Raw genomic sequence first — 10894 nt, forward strand, 5'->3', positions numbered from 1 at the left:
CTTAGAGACAGTTTTTGTGGCATGCACCGATCCAGAAATGCGACGATCCGGAATTGGGGAATATGCTTTTGTTGTCGAGCTTGACTATACTGAAGCAAAGAGGGGAGGGTTGTACAAGCGTCGGTCTCAACGACAGCTTTCGGCAAACTGAGCCACGCGACGGCTTAAAAAATTCAGGGGGCACTTTCGCTCACTGGCGCACTGTTTGGCATTGACTGCGAGACTGCTTGTGCTGTCTCAGCATTCTCAGAGAAGCATTCCTAATCCACAAATTTAAAACACTGCAACCAACAGGGATCAACATGTCCAGAGGAAACCTGGAATCTCTCAGGTACATTCCAGGGTCAGAATAATTTTAAATTAACAAATGTCTTGCACGTGGTCAGACTATTTCCTAGAACCTCACATAAGTATATTGTCGCTCCTTGCACCCTTCCCACGTCATATCTTCCACCCCATTTCCGGCCTTGTCACCCTCTCCCTTTGTTCACTTTTTTTTTTTCTCCTAATCCCCTGCTACCAGTTCTCGGAAACCATGACACTCCTGTTACCCCCTCCGCCCCCACTTTTTGGCTTTCTCTGAACACGAGCCATTCCCCCCCCCCCCCCCCCTGCCTTGTCCTTCCTTGGAAATGCCCCCCTTCCTTTCTCCTTCCAGTGCCAGCCCCCCCCCCCCCCCCTTTTTTTTTCCCCTTGTTCTCATTTCCCTGTACCACGCTGACTAATCCTTTTATCTGAGTTTTGCAGGTTCACCCAGCGCCTCCCCCCCCGTCGCAGCCCCTTCAAAGCCTTTTGTTCATTGCACACGCCCCGGATATAGGTTGTTCCACTATTGCAGCCTAGCGAATGATGATTCACCTCCCTCCCCTTCCTGACACGCATCCCCTCCCACACCACTTTCCTTCCCCACCCCCGGGGCCTTCCTCCTCGGAGCGAAGGCCCTATATAATCCCTGCCGATGATGAACGCTTTGCCCAGACGAAGACAATTCCCCTTGTCGAAACGTTGGCTCCAGCAACCTGAGGTTTTCCCCTCCCTTGTTCATTTTGTGATCGCCAAGGACCATCTACCGCACCCTCTCTCTACCATGTGCTGTACTAGTGCTTTATTTGACTACACATTACAACTACATACTTTGACTACCGACTTTGACTGCTTCTTTAGCACGACTCTCTCTCTGCTTCGATGAGTTCGGTTGTATCCATGCTTCTGTTCGCAGTAATGAGGTATGTAATGAGTAATGATGTATGTAACTACTAATGAGGTATGTAACCGAAAAGCGTGACACCTCTGCTGACAGACTTCTGTCGACAACGATGAAGCATTAAAGGCTTTCGCTTTAATAAAGCAGTTCAATGCAGAAGATAAGGAACGATCCCGCAACTGAAAAAGTTGTAGTAACGGATGGGTGGCATGCGAACGTTCAGTTCGTTTATGTCAAGACAGAAATAGCAAGAAGAAAACGTTCCTCATACACAAATTTTCCAAGGGCAAAAGAGTCTTTCTTCGCCTCGTTTAGGACGAAAAAGAAGTCTCAGCCTTGAACTTCAAAAAATTGCAGCACTTGAAGAATTAAGAGGAGTTTAAATGTGATAGCAAAGCTTTGTAATCTTCATTCCGCAATACAGAATAAATATGAGTGCTGTTCGATCCGCTCCTCGTCCGCAGTGACGAATGAAGAGTGGGTGAAAGATATATATTATGTAACTTGTCCTTTTCACGAATGGTGTTAGGAAACTGGTAATTCCCGGACTGTAAATTTTGCTAGACAAAGAAACTGGTTCAAATAAAAGTTTCAAATCTCCTATTTTGCAGGAACACCACTTTTCTGAGCAGGACAAAGCAGCGGAAAATCGCCACTAGTGCACCGGATGATGATGAATGTTTCGTAAGCCGAGTCGCCAATCATCCAATCTTTTTACTTCAACAGAAGTAGTTTCAGCATTCCACTTTCTTCATCTTGGTGCTCTCTGGCCATGCTTGGCCCCTGAGTCATTGAAATCTATCATCATAATCGTTCGTCATAATCATCACCACCTGCATTACTTATTTAACGGAGCCCTTGATTGTTTCTATGAGTAAGTTCATCCTCACTCAACGCCTCATGAAGCGATAAAACGAGCTGTTCGCCATTGACAGAAAAGATCCCGTCAAAGAAACAACACTTTGCGACGTTATGTGAGTTCAATCCGTGCTTCTTCTATACTGTAAAACATAACAGATCGTCACCTCCAGTTTCATTTTCACGCGTCAAAGGCGCTTCAGCCGCGGCAAAGGCAACAACAATCCGTAAGAAAATGAAGTGCCGTAACCAGAAGCAAATAACTCATTATACACAGCGGACGTAAATGTCAGATCAGATGCATAGCTCAGGCAGCTCGCAATCAAGTTCATCGTCATCTGTGAGAGTATCGTGTTAACTATACTCAAACCAACGCAAACATCCAGGAGCAGAGCAAGAAGGAGTGAGCGAGCCAGTCTTACACGAGTCTCAAGATAAAGCAGGCTCAAGAGAATGAAACGCGGGCTAAGCCGAGCAGCTGCTGCCCTGCCTGCCTAAAAACAAAGAAGCAGTTTAAATCACGGCTGCAGGCGCTTTTCCAGCCTCTGAGACTCGCGACGCCGCTCTCGGCCATCGATTTCCGGATGACTTCTGACGGCGGTCGGGGATCCGCTACGTGCCTCACTCCTCTCTATCTCTCCACAGCAACCGACCGGGGATCAGCCGACCGCTTGAGCGCGGAGGTGCGCAATTATCCACATATCCGCGCACTCTCGACCAACCAGGCAAAACAAGCCGTTACGGCTTCGCCGGGTCATTCACCGGCAAGCGCCCGCTAATCTGGGCCCTCAGGAGCAGAAGACACCCTCACCCATCTGGGAACGGGGCCGCAGGCCGAGACGGCGGTTCTGGTGGCAACGACGTTCAAATGGAGAAAAGATTCCGGAGACTTGTGGCGTTGCTCCGCTCACTAAACCCCAACAGCCTCTTCCCGTATACGCTCCGCTTCAACATTTCATTGCTTCTTTCTCGCTACTCTCCCCTCACCCCAAAAAAGACGATGGGTTCGTTCGCATCCTGAGCCGCACTCCTGCACTTCACGGTCTATGAACCCTGGGATTCAGGAAAAGAAAAACAACTTGCATATCAAACTAGCCGCGTAATTCGCTTTTAGTTTGCTCATTCGGCCCTCTCGTCTATAGCCTCGCAGAGCTTTGTGCAAGCGTGTCTAAACTGATTTTTATGGTTGTAGTAAACGTTCTTTACAGCCACCCTCGTTTCAATTAAGAGAGTTCCGATAAAGCGGGAAAACGCGAGAGACAATGGCCTGAACCGCGTGTGTTGTGGCGAGCGGGAAGGAAAAATGCGTGAAAAAAAAACATGCTTCTGTTGTCGAGCAGAATCCCTTGTTCTGAGCCATCCGACATGGTACAGAAGAAGTCATCCTAGAAGGCACCGAAAGGCAGCAGTAGCACGAGAGCAATTATAAAAGGAAAAGAGGAAATCGGAAATCGCGTGCGCCATTTCATGCCTGGGTCAAGGCGCGCGCCGTGCTCCCGACTGGAAGCAACCGTAAAGGTCCAGGAGGGTGAGGACGTGCAGAGGCTCGGCATAAACGGGGCTTGCAGAAGCACTCGCTGGCAGGCACGGGTATGACTGCAGTGTTTTAGTTGAGTGACTCGGAAGGAGCGTTCAGAGCCTGGATCAGTCGCAATTCGCAGTTCGTCAACAGTAAGCCCTTAAGGGTCGTGTTTACACACTGACGAAGAATTTAGGGCCGTCGGAAAAAATCTGTCTCCGCCCGTCTGCCTGAGACCTCGGTAGAAAGTTCGTCGGTAGGTGGAAAAATGGAAAAATGGAGAGAGGGAGAGGGTTGGAGGCGACGGGCGGTGGTGGTAAATTGGAAAGAGAGAAGTCTACTCTCCACTTTGAGGGGAGAGGATAGAGAGTAATTGGCCGAGGGTGGACGAAGAGAGGGTGTGAAGTGGGGGGTGGGGGAGAGTGAAGCTGGGGTACGATGTTTCACACGATGATTGACTGGATTACGCTGTCTGCTCGCACAGACCGAACTCGTAAGCGGCAACGGCTACTCCGTCTACAGGGAACCCTAATGCTAACGCATGCTCTGCCACATCTATCGCACTGATCGTCTGTAACTTTTTCCCGTACAGCTACGTCCCCAGCCGGACTCCTTCTGCACGTTTTCGGGAATGTTTCGATACTCGGTCTCGCAGTGCACGATACAGCGCATAACATCTGTGCTGCCTGCTATACACACACATGAAAGGCAAAAAGACACCAGATAATTTAACGTAGAGCGGCATACTTTAAAAGAGAGACAAATCAAATTATAGGAGAGGCGATGAATTTCCCTTATAGAGGGAAACAAAGGCAGATAGGTTGGCCCGAAACACAGGAAGCGGCAGAAAAGTGGTCATTAGAGGTAGCCATCGATGTAAGAAGAGAATGGTAACTAGCAGACAAAACCGGTTAGCTACTGGCGGGGTTTTTAGTGGGCGCAGGCCAGTCCCGTGTCGAGTAAATAGCAAAGTGAGGCCTAGGATGTCATTGAGTAGATTTAGAGTCGCAGAATAACCATGAACAGGAGATTCTTTGCATACTGAGAGAGAATTTTAAGGCGGAAGCCTTTATTAGAGAGTTTTAGTATAGCGTTAGCGTGATAGCGGACCTAAGGGAAATTACGTTAGCGTGCCGCAAGCAACTTATCCCCACATACAGTTTTAGTATAGCGTTTTGAAAACGTTAAACGCCATCTGCTTGACATGGATGCGAATGGTCCTTCTAAAATGGTAAACTTGCCAAATAAACTTGCCAAATAATAATTTCCGAGTTTTTTATACGAATTATTAGTGCAGTGTTCATTTTCGTCTGCAAAATGACCCCAAAATTACAATAAAATGAAATAAAAACGTAAAACAGTGGCGCCATCTAGTAAAGACAATGTTAACTACAAGCCGTTGGAGCAAGAATATTTGCCATCACATGACGTCTAATGTTCAAAAAACTGATGTAAATTTAATATAAACTCTTTTTACATAATTTAAGTCCATAAAACATCGCGAAAAACCTCCAAATCTATTTTTGTCTCGTTCCAGACGTTTTTGCTAGGTTTCTGCTGCGTTTTGGGCAGTTGCAGACGGTAGCATTGCAGCTTGAGTTTCCATTAGGCTTGCGCGCTCCAGAATCGAGAGCGTATCTCAAAAACTGGGCTGAATTGCAGTTTAAACTTTATCGTCGAAGCAAGGTAAGTCACAGCGAAAACCAACAACACCAGTAGTTGCCGGTAAACATGCCGACCGGAATCGCAAGAGGTGCTGAATCGGCTGAAGCGGGCGGCTCTCGCTTGAAAGGACGCCGCCATGTTTCCACGCTAAGGGCGCAAAAGCCGCAACGCTAAATTCTGAAAATTGCGTGCGTACGCTAACGCTATTTCCCCGTTAGCGTTCTGCGCATGCGCACTCTGGACCCGCTATTCCGCTATGCACGCAATTACGCAAAGCCCGCAATACTAAAACTCTCTATTGTCTCATCGTTGTAAGCAGCAGTTGTCGACAGAAAATGTCACGCTTTTCAATTGGTGGAAACGGTCGTGACGTCACAGTGCGCGAATTTCAAACGGGGCCAATTGCACTTTGGCTAGTAACCATACAACCAATTGAAGGGATCGTATAGTGATACTCCAAGTAAGTGGGACTGAGCTTAGTTAATTGCTTAATTACCCAATTAGCCTAATCAGCTTTACTAGTCAGGCCATATAAATAAATAAAAGCGATTAAGAAATTGGTCGAGCTCAGGAATCGAACCCCGGTCTTCGGCGTGAGAGACGAGCACGCTATCCACTCCACCATGCCAGCTCGATGGTTTGAAATGAACAAAGGCGCGTATAGTGAATACGGTGTCTTCCCTCACTCTCATCCTCCTCCATTTCCTTCCGGCGAGGTTTAGGTGTCCACCGACAAATGAGAGACAGATACATTTCCTTTCCTCAAAAACCAATTTACCGACGAGCGAGGCGTAGAACCGAATGGGCGATAGCGTTCTATGGACTCCTTGGCAGAGTTGCAAGACGCTGTCGTGTTCCACTCTTAGGGGCGAAGCTTAACATCTTAACCACACATCAGTGACCACACTTTAGGTCAAAAAAGTGCCCCCTGAATTTTGACGGGTGTCCACCGAGATATGTGAGACAGTTACTGCGTAATTTCCTTTCCTCAAATACAATTTTCATTTTCTTCATTACGGCTCCTCTTTATCTATCTTCTTTCACTCCAACCTCCCTTCCTCTACGGTGCGGTTCAGGTGTCCACCGAGATGACAGAGAATTACTGCGCCATTTCCTTTCCTCAAAAAGCGTTGCGTTCAAAGGGCAAGGCATCGCGCCGAACGGGTGGTGGCGTTCCGTGGACTCCCTGGCAGCGCTGCAACGCGCTGTCGCGTTCCACTCCTAAAGCCGAAGCTTAAGCGTCATTAATTAGCAGTTAATTAGTATTCAGGCATTAATCAGCAATTAACAATTAATGAGTGATTTTCCATCACTTAAAAATTAGTACTCAAATATATGTGACGCCACCAGTGCCACAGAAACAGCGAAGGTGGTGCGGAAAACGCTTCCGCCTCTACCCACTTTAGACAGTCAAAGTGCCCCCTGAATTTTTTTGTTTAATACAGATGAAAACAAAACGCCTGGAGCACCTTATTTGTTCTGCCATTATCATTCCAAAGGCAATGCAACAACTAACGTTGCATGCTCACAGATTCTTAAAAATCACCTGCCGCAAAATTTGGAGGAATGGCCTGACCTCGAAAAGTAAAGCCCACGGCTATTCTTGGTATGTTCTTCTATTTTTGCAAAAACACCAAAAAACTGCCCAACACACCCTATAGAAGAGTGGTTCGTCAATGTGTGACACAGTCGTAGAATGGACACCGAAGATTTTGTGTCCTGTCCTAGACACAAAACGCGGCTGCACCTTGAGGCACCATCAGGAATAGCTGAACCATGTACGCCCGTTAGCAAAAACTCATAAAATGTTGATGTGCAAGAGAACTGCTTATGTAATAGAGACTCTCATATAGTGAGGTACAAGGGTCTTTCATTCGCTGTGATTTGTTGAAGGATGTGAAATTTTTTTTTTTTAGTTTAATTACATCAGCTCATGCTCCCATCCAAAACAACATAGACGTCATCAACGTGCCGGGCGACTGTGTACCGAAATTCCACGTGGGCACGTGGGCCGGATGCAGCAGTTTCCCAGCAATTCTCGTGAAAGTATCGGAGGAGCAATGCTTACTTTCCGGAGATTTTTCTCTGATGCTAGCAGCATTGTCAAGTAACATTTTCTGGTTGCACATGCAAAGTAGCAGACCATCCTTCATTTCCGGTTCATTTTTCCTGCCTTTTGGTTGGTCTATCCCTAAGAGTGTTTGTGGTACCTTTCTTCTGCCCCATCAATTCTCTATAATTTGCAAGAACTTAAGGAAATGGAAGTACCGGCCTTGCCGCACAAAGTCGCATGCATGGCACCTGCTTGACAAAGAAGTATCTGTAGCTGAGCATGTTGGTGCACATTCAGTGAAGATAGGAGCGCAAAAATGCAGCACAGACATAGTGACGGAACGGGACGAGCGCTGCATTTTCAAAAAGCTTTATTGAGAGAAAAGCGTTTATATAGCAGCTTCTGTCCGCGTTCGTATTTTTGCGCTTCTATGTCTTTCCTGCTTTAGAAAGCATGTTCTTTCGCTTCCTACTTCGTCGTTCCACAAGGGCACCCGTTTCATATTAGCGTACTGTTTTTCCCTGAATCTTCGGATACTACTCTCTTGTATCAGCGCACTGGACATTGCGTTCAAAGAAGCGCATTTGTTTTCGTTGTGAACGTAGAGAACGACGCACGCAGCCTTGAACACCGCTGAAAGGGAGATGGGTACAGCCAATGACCCGGCCTGCTCAGAGTGTCACTCCATGGGCCCAATGTACAGTGCCGGCTTCGCTTGGATTTTTGCCAGGGATGTGCCACAGCGCGACAGCTTGCAGATCTTGTTCTCATCCTGCTGGTCACGCAAGCCGGAGAAAAAAAAAATGTCCGTCCTTGTCGTATATCGTCGCAGTCAGAATAAAAGTTTCGTGCACGCTTCAGCGCTTCTTGTGTGGCGAACTTCAAAGTCATTGCTGTAACATTGTTTACTTTTATCTCTCTCTCTCTCTCTCTCACTCACTCTCTCTCTCTCTGAGTGTGTTTCCAGCCATTCTGATTGAGAGCGTGTAGGAACAAACTGCATTTCCCAGTAACCTTCGTAAGTGCTGGCCTTTGAAGGTTCCGATTGTTTTCGTGCCTCTGTTTTTTGCCATAACACAGTTCTTTCTTCTGTGTTTGAGCTGGCCGGTGCCCTGATAAAATACGTAAGTAAATTTGCTGCAGGGGAATAAAGGTTTTGTGCACACATTGTTGTTGGAATTGTCTGCCGGCGGCACTGAAACTTTGGACAATTCGGATCCTCCTGGATGAGGCTGCCTGCATTTCTACCGATGTTGTTTTTTTTTTTCTCCCTTCCTTCAAAGAGAACAGGGGGTTAATGTTATAACTAGGAGTACGAGAGATTCAATATAATAATCAAACGAATCGTGCTATTTATTTAGCCGAGGTCCTCGCTCGGGTTGGTCCTTGACTGAAATCAAACAGAAAAAAAGACAGTGATACAAGTATACCAGAGGAAAAAAAAAAGAAAACGACCGCAGGTATAACTACGAACTGCAAGCAGCGCTCAAAGATTTTGAGAGTCCGCGTTTGTGAGTGTTTCTTCCAATTGTGAGTGTGTTTCCTACCCTGCAGTATGTCTCAAGGTTTTTGTGAGCCATAAGCGGAAGTAGCCCGCGAGAGTTCGTTAGCAAACGAATGCCTGAACGGTTCCCCACACAGCAACTCCCTTGTCTGAGGCTGATATACTTTGCGCAGACTTGCGCTAGGATTGGCACACTACGTGGACAAGTGGACAAGAAGCACGGCTCGGTGTCTGTTGAACTCTTAGTTTTGAGTCAGTGCATCGCTTCTTTCGCATTCCAACACTACCTACCTTCCACTTCTGCGTTAGTCAGCATTTGCCAGCGTTAATCAGTGCAGCATTAACCACTCCAAACTTCAGCGGACGCGTACAAAGGCAATAAATAGTGTAATTTAGGGCTGAAAGCAGTCACTCGCCTGTATTGTACGGGAGTTTTCCTCTTGGCACTATACATTTTTTTTTTTTTTTTGCACCAGCAACACATTAGAAATAGCGGGTTCACTTCATGCCCATCGCTACTTTATGTCAGACACGTGTACTTTCTCATATAGTTGCATATGAGAAATATATGCAAATATTTGCATATATGTGCAAAGCGGATGGAGAATACGGCGTATGAAGAATACGCCGCAGCCACTGTATTCTCCATAGGCCACAACTTATTTTTCAACATGGTATTTATTACAGTGATGCAATATTTTATGTACACGAACCATGTACAGCATTAGAAAAACAAAGACCACAAAAAAATGTGTTTTTTTTTCTTAGGGGGGGGGGGGGGGGCGTACAAAGGGGGACCTAATATATGCGTCGCCTGACGACTGTATGCTAACGAGGAAGAGGAAAAATGCAAAATAAATACAAAATAAAAATAGAGAGGAAATAAAAGTAAGAAAACAGTGTTCTCGCATTCGAAGCACGTAAGTAGTCTTAGGTGCCCTCCGTAATATTTTGAGCCTAAGCATATGACTGCCGTCACAAAGAGGTTCGCATTGGTAAAGGAAAACAAACACAAAGGCCGATAGTGTGCAGACGTCAACGTAGCCCAATTTACCTGCGTATATAAATACGGTAATGCCGCCTTTCGACTGCTTTGCAAATTCCTCCATGTATTTTCCGGGATGTCTGTGAAACAATGGTTTCCTCTGCTATTCTCTCTAAATTAAGTGCTCGAGAATAAGAAATTCGATCCTGTTCTGCGCTCACGAGATAGCGCAGTCGAACCGAGCTCTGAAAACCGCGAATTCATGACGAGTCAATCTTCGAACTTTTCTCGAGGTACATGACATGGGGAGCTCTTTATAACATACATTTTAAATAAGCCAACAGCTGTCGACACCAAGGAAAAGCATAGTGAAGCGTGTTTCTCTTTTTTTTTCGTTTTTACTTATGGTTTTTATTGACGACTATTAGTAGTGCAATCATTTTTTGCCTGAAAGATAATTGATTAGAAGGCAGACAAAAAAAACAACCACATGCCGCCTGTGGATATCTCGTATGTCCCGTAGGGTGCTCTATTAATTGAGCTATGGCAGCCTGATATGTCTGTTACGTGACGATACTGTGCATACGTTGGAGAGAGTGTAATTAGGACGTAAGTTAGACTGGCAGTATCACACAGCAAATGTGACAGTAACCAGAACATTGCCTAGGACTTGTCTTGTTGAACATTAGGAAATGTGTTAGTTTGCATTCCCCTCCAGTCTATGGCATCCGAGGAGGTTAGCTGTCTTCTTTCTAGGCTAAGGTGTGCTGCCTGCCACCGTACGATCCCAGGAGGGGGGTGGGGTAGTAATGGGGATCCTCCTGGTTTGTGACAGCTCGGGCTAGATCATTCGCTACCTCATTTTCATCTAGGCCTTGGTGTACCGGCGTCCATGTTATTTTGTGTGCGTGGGAGAGTCACAGTGTGCTCGCCCTTCTGTGAAGTTTTCCAGCAAGACGACCCTGCAATCTTGTTGGGAGTCCCTAACTACGTGCGATGACTTCCCCCTTTGGTCTAGAGTCTTGATGGATGACGGCTATGGCCAGTGGTTCCACTTCCGCAGGATCCTTGCCGTAGATCGAAACCCTGATAATTGGCCCCTTCTG

The sequence above is a fragment of the Amblyomma mixtum genome, chromosome 5 (genome assembly GCF_055824585.1).
Source record: "Amblyomma mixtum isolate Tamu chromosome 5, ASM5582458v1, whole genome shotgun sequence".
NCBI lineage: Eukaryota > Metazoa > Arthropoda > Arachnida > Ixodida > Ixodidae > Amblyomma > Amblyomma mixtum.